At 36.5% G+C, this 14,562-nt stretch overlaps 1 protein-coding gene across 1 annotated transcript in view; it reads right to left on the reverse strand.

Annotated features, from left to right (window-relative positions):
• mgat4c (mgat4 family member C) overlaps positions 1–14,562 on the reverse strand; it is a 231,126-nt gene that overhangs the window by 23,930 nt on the left and 192,634 nt on the right. The window lies entirely within an intron of this gene.

Consider the following 14,562-nt stretch of genomic DNA (forward strand, 5'->3'; position numbering starts at 1 on the left):
AGATCTCAAAAAACAACCCTGATGTTAGTGAAGGTGAATAAAAATACATTCCATCACAAGTAACTATAATGCTTTCTTTCCTGCTTTTTTCCCCAGACAGATGCATCTTGACATCACAAGGTACTTGATCCTTGGCTCAATGGGGAGAATGGCTGTGAAAGCCATACCATTGTGCAAAACTTTCCTCCTTCTCCATTTATGAGAGAAGAATGGCAGGACAGCACTCTTTCCTAAAAGCTCTGTAAAAAGCCAAGGTGACCGCTGGGTCACAAGTGAGAAATGGGAAAATGGCTGTGGGCTTTGCGTCCAGCGGCAGATAACATGAGAAAGCACTATCTCCTCTCAGCACATTTCTGCGTGGAGGAAAATCCAATGCTGTAGAATTCACAACAGACACTGCTTCTTGCTCTCTGTCTCTCTCATTGAAATGATGGACAGTTCATTGTTTATCTATTACAATAGATACTGTGCATCAAAGTCAAGACAAAGGCTCTAAAGGGGCAATGCTGCTTGCAAGTTGGCAAGATTCATTTGGAAAAAGATTTTAGATTTTAGTTTTAAAAAGTATCAGTATATGCACAAAAATAAAACATGTGTCAATGCAATTTCAAACAGAAACTGACTGTAAATTATATTTAAAATTTATAGAAATTGACACAAAACTTTCTTTCAGTGATAGAAAAAAGGTTACCAAACAAATAAATAAAAAAGTGGAAAAGAAATGCATTTGAAAGTATACTTCAAAACCTTAAAACATATAGTATAGTATAGTATAGTATAGTATAGTATAGTATAGTATAGTATAGTATAGTATAGTATACATAAGCACAGAAAAAAGGTCCATACAATTTTCACATATAGGAATTGCTGGTGAATTTCACCGATAAATGTATTAAAGTTGCAGTATGTAAATTTGTCACCAAGTGGTTGAACTAGATATTGCACTCCTATTTCAAAAGCAAGTGCTGGTTGCCAGAATGATAACACCAGCAGAAATAAGCCTGACTGTCGAGCCTAAAGGCTAATTTAAGTCATTTTCTAAATAAAAGGCATGCAATAGAAAGACTATTTTCCATATTAGTGTTTGTTCTAACCAACACCTAAAATATATATTTAGAAAGAGCTTCCATTTCCTGCAGCTAAACAACAGGATAAACTGACCTCAGGTACACCTCATGTGCTTCATTCAGTGTTAAATGCTAATAATGTGAGACTTATTGCTATTTCAAATGACACAGTTCACCTCAGATCTTGAAAATAAAATAAACCATTTGAAATTGAACTTTAGAACTGTGACTGTGCAAGCCAACAAATATCAATCATTCAGCATGTACATTTAATAATGTTAAAGAGGTTTAATATGTATTAATTAGATTATAAACCTTACCATATTCTTTGCTTCTGAATGGCTTTATTTTAAATTCTTTCGTGTTTTGTCTGGTGCAAACAGCCAAATTGCGTATCACTGCAAATCTCGTCACGTAGCGTGTTGTTTGGACATGGGGTTACAATGTAACCTGCTCACCTAATGTTTATGTCCATAATATTTATATTAATTGCTAATTAATAACCCCCTCATGTGGAATTATGAACCTGCGTCTCATTTCTGAGTCTACTATTGTCCACTGGAGGTCGCATTTCGGTCGTGGACACATATTTTGAAAGCCTTCATGACTGACTGAATGAAATATGCTGTTTCCCACCAGGGCATGCTGAAATATAATTGGCTAAAGTAGCATTGGGTGGGTTAAATGACCAAAACAACGGCAGACGTTCCGGCAAGTAACTCACAGTTACAAAGCAGAATATCTGACTTTAGCATTGTTTTTCAGATAAACAAGAATGTTCACATGGCATGTTTCTTAAATATCTGCTAACTTATTATGGTGTTTTTATGCTTTATAAGAGTCAAAAACTTACATACAGCACCCTTAAACAAATAATAATTTTTCAGTTTTCTGACATTGTATTTTAATCCAGTGTGTTACTTCACTGTAAGTTTCATGGCAACTTCTGTGTGAAAACTGACATTTAAATGTATTTATTTATTTATTTATTGATTTATTTCACAGTTATCGCCAAAACAAATGACATGGAATGGGTTACCAAATAAATATGTGAACAAAGAACTACTGATTTCAGTAATTCACTATTACCACAGAAATCTGCATAAAACAAATTGTACTTCTTCAAAATGCACAAAACCAATATTCAAGCAAAAATATTATAAAAGCAGTATTAATACTGATATCCTCTGAGGGGATTATTTACATAATCAATAAATAAGATACAAGACGTTTCCATGTTGCCATGGACGACAATGAATATTTAGAATTTTCAGAACTCAGATGCTGCATTTGACCAGTCAAAACTGCATACATTTTGCATTCACAGACATGACTCTCATAAATAACTGAACAGCATGTGAACATATCTAGTATAAATCAATAAAGGACACATAACCATATTTTGCAAATGTTCCATAGTTTATTTTCTGTTTTGCATAAATGCCATTATGCTCCATTATGTTGCTTGCAGGTAAAGTCTGAAGTCATTAGCATAAAATTACTAATTAGAAAGAAATTAGCATAAATCAGGACAGAAACAGATAGGTCCAGATTTATTTGATTACTTAATTCTAAAGTTCTTAATAGCTCCGGCAGCTTTTTCAGCCGATGAACCGAGTGAATTGGCCAGGAAAACATCTTCACTTCACAGTGGGCTTTCATTAGGCATTCATTCTCCACAAATCTGTGTCTGAATTATGACCTGCATAATTATTCACACTAATCCATTGCTTTTCATTATTTACATGACATTTTCTCTATTACTTATTTAAATGAATCACACTGATGTTCCCCATTTAATTTGAATTGTGTGAGTGACGGAAGTATAAGAAAATTAGAAAAGATACCGTATGACTTACAAACTGTTGATTCGTGCCATTTAGCTAACTAAACTAACTCGGAAAATGGGGGGGGGGGGGGGGGGGGGTGACAAACCGCGATATAATTTCTTTCCTCTCACTGCTGTAGAAATACAAGTCTTATCTCATTCAGTAATGCCTGCTTAGGGAGATGTTCATATGGAGTCAAATGAGGCTCTAAGCCATTTGTAACGCAATCAGTCCTTAATTAACGAGCACAACGCCGTTCACTGACATTTATGCTTGTAGCTGTGCCGAATAACTTTCTGACTCCAACACAACAGGGCAGCCATGCACAATTATATTCTCCAATCGCACTTTCAGAATGATTGCTGTCACACCACAACCTTACACAGAAAGTCACAGCCATTACAACCCAAGGCCATCATTAACTGCTCAACACAACTTTCAGACTGAAGCATGCAGTACATTCAGCACATGTCAAAAACAATATGCCTGCTAGTTTTAAATCAGTTATAATTATTATTATTATTATTATTTATTTATTATTTTTTATTATGTATATATTCATTTATTTCTAAGAAACCCAAACACACTTTATAGTGTCAATAAACTTTTCTCACAGCTTCTATGAAACATGGAAGAAGCATCTAGATATAAATAACTATATTTTTGCAAAAGTGTTGCCACACTTTTTGTGTGTTGTTGTGGCAAAGACATTTTGTGCAAGGGAAAAAGTACTCAGTTAAATTTTACCTTAAGGTAAATTTTACCTTAATTTTACAGTTATTTACTGCAAAAACGCCCACTAAAATGAGTAGGGTCTGTCTGCAGACTGCAAGACAGGGGCGTAACATGAAGTGGCCTTAGGGGCATAACTTGTAGTACGTTAGAGGCATAACTTAAAGCTATGGAGCCATGTTAAAACTATGTTGTCGGCAAGATGGCGCTGTACATCAGTTATTAACGTCTACACATACTCCACACCTAAACCCAACCATTAGTTATTAACGTCTATACCTACCACAACACTAAACCCAACCATCATCGTTATTAACGTCTACACCTTCCCCAAATCTAAACCTAACCATCATAGTTATTAATGTCTACAACTACCCCAACCCTTTACTCAACCATCTCAGTTATTAACATCTACACTTTCCCCAACCCCTAACCCAACCATCACAGTTATTAACGTCAACACCTTCCCCAACCCTTAACCCAACCATCACAGTTATTAACATCTACATTTTCCCCAACCCTTGACCCAACCATCACAGTTATTAACATCTACACGTTCCCCAACCCTTAACCCAACCATCACAGTTATTAACGTCAACACCTTCCCCAACTCTTAACCCAACCATCATAGTTATTAACGTCTACACCTACTCCACACCTAAACCCAACAATCATCATTATTAACGTCTACACCTTCCCCAAATCTAAACACAACCATCAGATATTAATGTCTAAACTACCCCAACCCTTTACTCAACCATCACAGTTATTAACGTCTACTCCTTCCCCAACCCTTAACCCAACCATCACAGATATTAACATCTACAACTTCCCCAACCCTTAACCCAACCATCACAGTTATTAACATCTACACCTTCCCCAACCCTTAACCCAACCATCACAGTTATTAACGTCTACACTTTCCCCAACCATTAACCCAACCATCACAGTTATTAACATCTACACTTTCCCCAACCTTTAACCCAACCATCACAGTTATTAACGTCTACACCTTCCCCAACCCTTAACCCAACCATCACAGTTATTAACGTCTACACTTTCCCCAACCATTAACCCAACCATCACAGTTATTAACATCTACACTTTCCCCAACCTTTAACCCAACCATCACAGTTATTAACGTCTACACCTTCCCCAACCCTTAACCCAACCATCACAGTTATTAATGTCTCCATCTTCCCCAACTCTAAACCCAACCATCACAGTTATTAATGTCTCCATCTTCCCCAACTCTAAACCCAACCATCACAGTTATTAACATCTACACCTTCCCAAAACTTAAACCCAACCATCACAGTTATTAACATCTACACCTTCCCTAAACTTAAACACAACCATCACAGTTATTAATGTCTACATCTACCCCAACCCTTAACCCAACCATCACAGTTATTAACGTCTACATCTTCCCCAACTCTAAACCCAACTATCACAGTTTTTAATGTACAGTCGCGAGTTACAGAGGTTTTTATACATGACGCTGTCTCCATTGTACTGTTATTTGCAACCACAGGGGGTGACGCCAAGTTGGTCACAGGGTGAGAATGTGGTCAAAGTCCGAAAACGTGGTAAAAACCGGACGAGGGCTTTTCTTTTTCTGGACGGCTTTTGTGAACCGTCGTTGGTTGGGTTTGGGGACGGAGGAGGGCGGGTCAGCCGATTGGCCGGTCGCACGGTCAATCATTCCGTCATGAAGACAGGCAGACGGGCGGAAGGTCGTTCGACAGCGGCCTCCAGCGGGTTTACGCGAGAACGGCGCGGGAAAAAGCGCGCACAGCGGCCTCTCGCGGACTCGCGAGAACAAAAACTGCACAAATACGTACCTCCCGGGACGTATTTCGCGGTCTCCAGAAACGTCCCCGGGACTACGTTCTCGGAATGAGCCTGGGTTGATCTCATCACTTGTTTGGAATTTATTAAATTCAATAGTAAGTACTAAAAATAAAGGTTTTATACTGCCAGTGTAAAATGTAAATAAATTACAGTAAACGTACTGTAAAAATTATCATACAGTACAATTAAATTAGGCATTTTAACATAAAAAGAAATTGCACTAAGGATATTTTACTGTGAAATGAAATTACTGTTTGGCCATGCTACTGTAAAACCCATTACAGGTAAGTTGCTGTAAAGAGGCAGTTGCGGTAAATTGCTTGCAACAATACTGCCAGTAAGTTACCACATAAATACAATAAAATGTTTAACAGAATACCCACATATAATAAAACATTTGCTTCAACATGGTATTAATCTGAAATACACCATGTTTAACTCTCCCACAACACAAGAGATATGATTAATGTTACAACAGCGTCTCACACTCAGGTACAAAACATAGTCACCTCCAATTTTGTGCAGCATAATAATACTTATTATGCTGTAATATAATAATATTAAGTATCCATAATACTTAATACTTAATACTTAATTTTTTTAAATTTAAATACAATTAGCCAGCTACAAAAACAAATCAAGAAATTAAATTGCCTGTGTGTGTTGTGTATGTATATTTTTCTCCAGAAAAATATTAAAATTGAAACCAGAAAGAATCCAGAATCTATAAAAAACAATATTCGATAAGCGGACTCACTAAATGTAATCACTAAAATTAAAATGACACCACAGCCCACCAATCAATCAAATTTGATGTGCATAATCTATATTGTAGAGAGGCAGAGGAGGACGTGCTTGTCAGCAAATTTATGGTGAGTTTTTCTTTCTATGCTGCAAGTTTCTAACGCACAAAAAAAAAATGAAAAGAATAAATAAACATTTCAGAATAAACCTGCTGCTGCCGTTGCCACTTCTTTTGGCTTGCAGTCTCTCTGTTGGCTTTGAAGTTTCCCAGCAAGCCTGAGGTAAAATAAAGCGGCAAACTTTTCTTCTTACTTAACAAAGGTAAACTTTCAGCGGAGTTTCAAACCACAGGAAGAGCTCATGCTTGGCATCTTTCTGATGTTTAGCACACGCAGCACATGTTCCCCGGTTGCACTAAGAATCAATTTGATGCATAGTCTTCCAGCCTTTCAGATCTGCTCTTCCACACTAATGCTGGAATAGAAGAACAATGGCCTGTTCTACTGCAAGCACAACAGAATATTGAATCAGATAGCTGTAAAAGCCAAGGTTCTTTCATTATTGATGATAACAGAAAGGATTCAGGATTTTAGTATTTAGACTCTCTCATGCAGACAATACGTATGCAGTCTTCCTCTAGCTCTCGTCACTCTTCTTTTAGAAATAGACACATGTTCATATACTTCAAGCTGCCTTCTTTTCTTTTGTAGCACTGTGAAATACAGTACATGCATATATTCATGTATTGATTCATTCCTTACTGATTAGCATCAAATATTTACCCATTGGTTCGACATTTGAAATTCCAGATTGACATTACATCCTAAGCCTACCTTTTTCACTTCATGCATAACTGACTGACAGATGAACTGCATGCTCTTATTACACAGTTGTTAATATTTCAGTTAAGATCTGCCTTCGTATGCTCAGTTAAAAAGCTTGCATTAGATTTAAAAGGTCAAATTTATAATCCTACTGAACTGTGCACAAGCATTTTAACACTTGCTTTCCTAATATTCCTGCAATAATATAACCCACGATTTTAGTTCAGCCAAAATTACAGTTCAAAATTAAAACTGCAAGCAGTGATGAAAGAGACCTCGCACCCAGCCTCACCCCCACCTGGTGGCCTTAGGATGACAGAGAACAGTGGATAATAATAATTTAGGTTGACAAATTTTTAAATCTGACAAAAATCACAGATTTATGCCTTCCTTCCTTATAACTTCCTTCTGTCAGCAGGTGGCGCTATGACTGTGACTCAAAATTGGCATGTAGTTGTCTTCATGAGAGGAACTTCAGTAACCCTGTGAATTTTTAGGCTGATCGGACATTGTGTGGCTGAGTTATAAGTACTTCCTCCTCCATGGCGAAGAACTGATTTTTGTCAGCCATGGACAGGTCCTTTGATGAAACTCTAGATCTTCGCAATTTTACATAACAAAGGTCTTTGGATTATACTGACACAATTTGGATTTAACCTGATAAAACAGGAGGAGTTTGTTACACTGTAAAACATGTTGCTTCCTGTTGCCAGCAGTTGGTGCTTTAACTGTAACTGAATATTGGCATGTAAACGTGTTCAGGTCAGGACTCTAATCAAACATGAATTTTGAGGCAGATCGGACAATGTATGCCTGAGTTATAACAACTTCCTGTTTTGTTGCGAAACCAAGGCTGCCAGGGACACGCCCTTCGACAAAAAAATTCTAGATCTTCGCAATTTAACATCGCCAAGGTCTTTCGATGATAATACCCAATTTTGGTGTTGATCTGAAAAAATCCCTAGGAGGAGTTTGTTAAAATATAACACCTGGAAATTGAAAAAACTGCACTTTTATGGTAGAGGAAGTTAAAAATATCGGACTTCCTGTTGGGTTTGAGATTTCGCATGAAATCTTGTAGGTATTAGCATGTTTTTTTATGTGTGTGCCAATTTTTGTATGTGTGCGTGAATCGTAGCTCACGAGCCAGTCCGTTAACTGGGCATAGGTGGCGCTGTTAAGCCATTTTGACACACCTACTTCTGAATCCTATAACAAATGTACATTTTTGCCCCTTTTGGTGCGTGTGCAGAGCATGTTTAGACCCACTCTAGATGTTTAGATTCATTCTAGAGAAAAGAAGAATAAGAAAAAACTGAGCTATTCCAATAGGGCCTACACACCGTAGGTGCTCGGTCTCTAATGAGTGAGCAAAACATAAATAGATATTCATATTTAAAGGCAAAGCTTCATATTATGAGTAGGGTATGATGTACTGATATACTTTAAGGTATACTGCTATAAGCCCTTATTTATACATTCTCAGAAATAAAGGTCTATTACTGGAGTGGTAACTTTTCAAAAGGTAAATTTTAATACCAAAAAAGCTCAAATGTGTACCTTACAGTACCCTAAAGGTACAAAAGTGAACTTGAGGTACTAATGTCCACATGTATGGTACAAAAGTGTACCTTTTGAAAAGGTACCTCCTCAGTGACAGATTTTGTACCTTTATTTCTGAGAGTGTAGATTAGTGTTGCCACGATACTGGAATTCGGTATTTTAAAAACGTCTATTTCCCGCTTACATTTGAGTTCTTTTTCTTTAAACACCACTGATTTGCAATTGTGTTCACGTGCTCAACAGAAATGACTGTGATTGGTCGTAAAGGTCATCAATTCACCAAACTCATCATTGCTGACTGAGTGTAAACACAGATATACGAACACCGGTGCGATTTAAAGCCGCAAAGATCAGTCGTTCATAAGTGGATCACTCTTACGTCAGTTCATAGACAGACTGGCTGACAATAATTCCAGTATCATGACAACACTAGTGTGGATTGATTTTTCACAGCTCGCACACTGAAATTATGGCAATTGTTATTATGATTTTTTTATTTAGATTTATAATTTTTTTGCTCTAAATTGACTAAATATAAAAATAGATTTAAAGAGCAATGAATTGTGGTATTGTTTCCATCATCTGTTTGTAAAATAGACAGCCTTGTGGACCTTGATTACATACATTGCCTCAATGATCGAATATTTACAGTGGATCGGTTCAACATTTCAATTTCCAAATGGACAAAACGTTTTTAGCCAACCTTTTACCCTTCACACACATCTGACTGATAGATAAACCACATGCTCTTATTACAGAGTTGGTAATGTGTCAGTTAAGATCTGGCATCATATTTCAAAATATATAAAAAATGCTGGATTAGGTCAGTTTTTGTAATTTAACTGAACTGTGCACAGAGCTAAGAACACCAAAAGAAACGGTCATTTGAAAAGCATCTACCTGTTAGACGCTCTGTTTCTCCTAATCCCAAGGTTCACATAATCTTAAATCCAGCCCTTTTTCCATGTGTGATTTTTTTCTATCCAACATCTAAATACACAAATCCAACGCCATGTTGTTTTCTCTCCCTTAACAAAATAGACCCTTTTCACATTTCCAGGTTTCTCAGCAGCGGAAGTTGTCATTGTTGGGTAAACTTAGAGTACAACAAATCATTGTTTTTACAATCCTATTTCCTGAAATAATAAAAGAAAAACGCCACGATGGAGTTATCAAGACTTTCTGAAAAAGGGGAAAAATAGTGTGAGACTGATAACGGCAGCCAGAGGAGAGGATAACATCAAATTTACTCTCAGCCTCATAGATGCTGCATTACAAACACCTTGCATAAGCGGTAATTCGTTTTTTTTGTAATTTGATGCAAAGATGATACAATACATACATAAATGCACATAAATGTTCCTACATTAAAAAAAATCTAAATACTAAAAACTTTCAAGGTTTTAAGATTATGATGACTGTTAAACATGTCATAACAGTCTTGTGAAAAGAGTCCATGAGTTTTTAGATACTAGTATTTTGAAGCATACTGTATATTCCATCAATAATCTGGATAGATAAAGGAGTAGATTCTTATTAGAACTGTATTTTGCAAGAGCAAGGAACTATTGTTTCTCAAGATATGTCCCCTTTAAATATTCCAGAATAACAGCTTGCTCAGGCTCTGTCTTGAGGCAAAGCCCACCACAGTTCAGGATGGAAGTGAAGAGAGCAAAAGCAGATCTCCTGTCTTACACATTCCGCTTGTAGCCTCTACAGCACCCCAGATCCACCTTTGGCTAATTTCCCACAATTTCCAAGCTTCCTGAAAATGAATATGCATTACAGCAGCAGTGAATCCATTTGCACGGCAGAATAATAATGAAGAAAAAGTGCTCTCAAAAATGCAATTAATCTTATGTAAAACGCCTGCTCAATGCCTCTAATTAGATGCCATTTTCATAACTGCGTATGTTGTACAAGAAAGACAGTTTAGCAAAGGTGGTAAACACCATTGTTCATTTGTTTGGTGACATAAAAGCAAAAGAAAACAGATTTTGTTTGCCGAAATATAACCAATCACTCCTTTATCTGGAATAAAGTACTAAAACCCACACAGTATGAGAAGAATGGCTAGCAACGGCGCATTTTGACTGTGTAACACTATCAAGGAGATGAGATATGCTTTCAGAACGAACAAAAAACGAATGTACAGTAAATAAAAATACAAATGCATTTTAAACGTGAAATTGGATTCACATGTTTGGCATTCAAGCTATAGCTCTACAACAACATGAACATGGCTTTGTGGGAGTAGACGCTTTTGGCAAAGGATTACACTTAGCCTGCGGAATGAACTAAACCCGTCACCAACAGAAACACCAGTGTATGTTTTGGAATCCAGGTGTCATCTTGTGCTGTCAGTTAAAACACGGTCCCAGGACCGGCTTTGGGCTGATGATATCTTCTAGCGTTATTATAGTATTACAGGTCACAGACAGGGTCAACAGCTAAAGACTGCAGAAAAGGTTACTGTTTCCTCAGGCTGAGATGTGAACTGTTTTGTGTTACAGAAATGCTCGATGTACTGATAGAGCCTTGGCGATAGGCTGTCAATCAACATACCTTGCCTAAAGGAACTGGATGTAGTAGGTTGTAAAGGAATTGCCTGGATTCAGTTCAAGTATGCTTTCATACTTGGTTGGATTCCCTAGCCTGAAGTTAGACTGATCATTCATATTATCCAAATAATGCAAAACATCTTCGTCAAATGTAAAGTGCGTTGGTATTTTACTCCCAGTTGTGATGTATATCTGAGTGAAATGGATTTATGAATGAGAAATCAATGTAGAACGGGACTTGATTTTGTCTGCTGGGAATTGATTGGATCTCATGTAAGTGACACATCGTCCTGCCTCTTGTGGCACTAAACAGAAAGGCTAAGGCATGTGGTTGTAAGGGCAAAGGGAATTATCAATGATTAAAACTATGAGAGCACATGTATTTTTTTAAATAATGATATATCATGCATATATCATTTATAATAAGCCCTGCAATACTGCATACAAATATCAATTCAATTCATATTTCTGTAGCACTTTTATAATGTAGATTGTGTCAAAGCAGCTTAACATCGAAGTTCTTGTAAATTGAAACAGTGTCAAAGCAGTTTTCAGAGTTGAAGTTCAGTTTAGTTCAGTTAAGTGTGGTATATTTTTCAATGCTGAAAGTCCAAACACTGAAGAAGAAATCCATTGATGTGCAGCTCCACAAGTCCCAAACCAAGCAAGCCAGTGGTGAGGTACAAACTATGACGAAAGTGAATGGAAAAAAAAAACCCTAAGATAAACCAGGTTCAGTTGAGCATGACCATTTCTCCTCTGGCCAAACTTCTTGTGCAGAGCTGCAGTCTAGGCGCCGGAGGCTGGAGAACGCGGACGTCCATCGTGAAAAAAAGCTGCAGGTGAGGTCATCGGCGGGTGTTCAGGCTGGCCCACAGGATCAATGCGGAAACTCATGCTCGTCATGCTATCCCCTCCTGCATGACCGCCTCAGCATCTGCTCAGGATAAGGCCTGGTCCAGGATTATGGATACCTCTAGTATCCATAGTATATGAATTTCCTAATGACAGCACATTTGTGGAATCATTTTGAAAATCCTTTTATTAAAATGCATTTACAAAAATTAAACAAATTCAAAATTTTTGTTTTCAGTAGAAAACCACAGAAAAAACAACTTTAAAATGATCAAATATCATTAAAATAGCTTTATATAGAGACCTGTAGTTTTTGCATTCCCTCGCAAAGATGTGTTGCGTGCCCTTGCAAAACTGTTGTTCCACAAACACTTCCTGTTCACTTCATCCATGTCAACCCTACCGTTTTTGCTGGGATTCTACTATATTTTAACCATCCTAACTTTACCACCTGTTATTAAACAAAACAAAATGAAAGGTTAATTTGCTGCTCTTCACTTGCTTGATGACAGAGGTGTCACTTTAAGGATGCACAGATCTATAATGAAAGTATTTGATTACTTCATAGTAACTATTTGTGCACATTTAAGAGATTTGTTGTGTTTAAAATAAAATACATAGGACTGACATGTTTACATATTGTTAAGTGTATTTGTCTGTTTAAACACACCCAAATTAGGCCTGTCACGATATCTATTATTTGTTATACAATATATTATACGATATATAGTTATTTCAAAACCATTTTATGCCACTCCTTATATAATGCCAGAATAACAATATAACATCATCACAATGCAAGTACACTCTTGCAAAAGACACATCATATTTTATTCCCAAGAATATTTTATTTATAGTCATTTTCACAATTTAATAATTAGGCATTGGAATCAGAATGTGAAAACGCATATCCTGAATAAATAATAATAAATGTTAACAAAATAGTTCAATGTAAAAAGTATGAGAGGCTGCAATATCTACTACCAGATCTATATTCAGTTGTCAGACACCCACATGAAATATACTACAGTAATTTATAGTAAATACTACAGTGTTTTTTTAAACCATACTGACACTGACATCTCCAATAGAGATAGAGATTTTGAGCAATCAGCTAAAATGCTGCTAGTATTGATTTTTATGTATTGGGTGACTACATATCGCATCATCAAAATGATTGAGGTCATGTCCATGTGTTGTGCGATAAGTCGATATATTGATTATTGTGACAGATCTAACCCAAATTCCAAAGTGTCCTGCACTTTAGCTCCTCTTCAAATGGCGTGTACAGAAGCAGATTTGGGATCAGTTTATTATATGGAGCATGTACATCAGTCAGCGCTTATACATGCATTCGCTGATTCAGAGGTTGCATATAGTAAGTGTGACGATCGACTGAAAAATCTAACCGATGATCGAAAAGTGAATGCAGACATTTTCATATTAACTTCAACGTGCTTTCAAGACTAATAATATGGGAGAAATATGGGAAAAACAGGATGATAGTGGGATAGAATGGTCAAATACAGGAGAATCCCGGCAAAAAAGGTAGGGTTGACATGTATGAAGTGAACAGGAAGTTTTTGTCGAACAACAGTTTTGCGAGGGAATGCAAAAACTTAAAAAATATATTTTCCTATCACTCTTTCTTTCTCTCATTCATTTTTTTCTCCCACCAAGATTTTTTTTCTTCCACCCATTTTTTTCTTCCACCATCACGTCCCTTCCGGCTCTCCATGACTTTATAAAAGACAAATTTTGCCTTTTATGTCTTATGGTAATCAATATCCCTGACAAAAAGATTTGGTGAAGTCTGTTTCTCACCACTGCCACCCCTGACTTGCTTGGTTTGGGACTTGTGGAGCTGCGAATCGATGGATTTGCTCTTCAGTGTTTGGACTTTCAGCAGTGAAATTTAAACCACAATGAACTGAACTGAACTAAACTAAACTCTGAAAACTGGACTGACAGTTTCAATGTACTAAAACTTCTATGTTAAGCTACTTTGACACAATCTACATCGTAAAAGCACTACAGAAATGAAGATGATTTGAATTGAATTGAATTGAACAAATACTCTTGATTCAGAAAACTTTCTTTCTATTCTTTTTTATTCTTGTTATATGCACTAAATTGTCCAGATTTTCACAACATGTTACTGTAATTTTTCACAGTAAATGACATTAGTATCACAGTAATATGTTGTATTCATAATTTTATTGTGAAATTAAGCCAGGTTGCATGATTACAGCAAATGCACTGTACTGGCTATATCTTTTGCATGTTAGTTATAGGAATTCAAACTCTTTTTGTTTCATTCAAAATAGACATTAATACAAATGAACTTTTATGCCAATATTGGCTCTTTTTTTTTGATATTTAGAAATACCAGAATGTTATTGCAGCCCCAAAACTTGAAAGAAAATCATTCTGTTTTGAAATGACATGAATGCAATAGTAAATTTTCATTTTGGGGTGCACTGTATCTTTATTTAGTTTGATAAGGTTAACATGGAAATATAAAATAGTTTTT

This window comes from Danio aesculapii, chromosome 18, assembly GCF_903798145.1.
Source record: "Danio aesculapii chromosome 18, fDanAes4.1, whole genome shotgun sequence".
NCBI classification, from domain to species: Eukaryota; Metazoa; Chordata; class Actinopteri; order Cypriniformes; family Danionidae; genus Danio; species Danio aesculapii.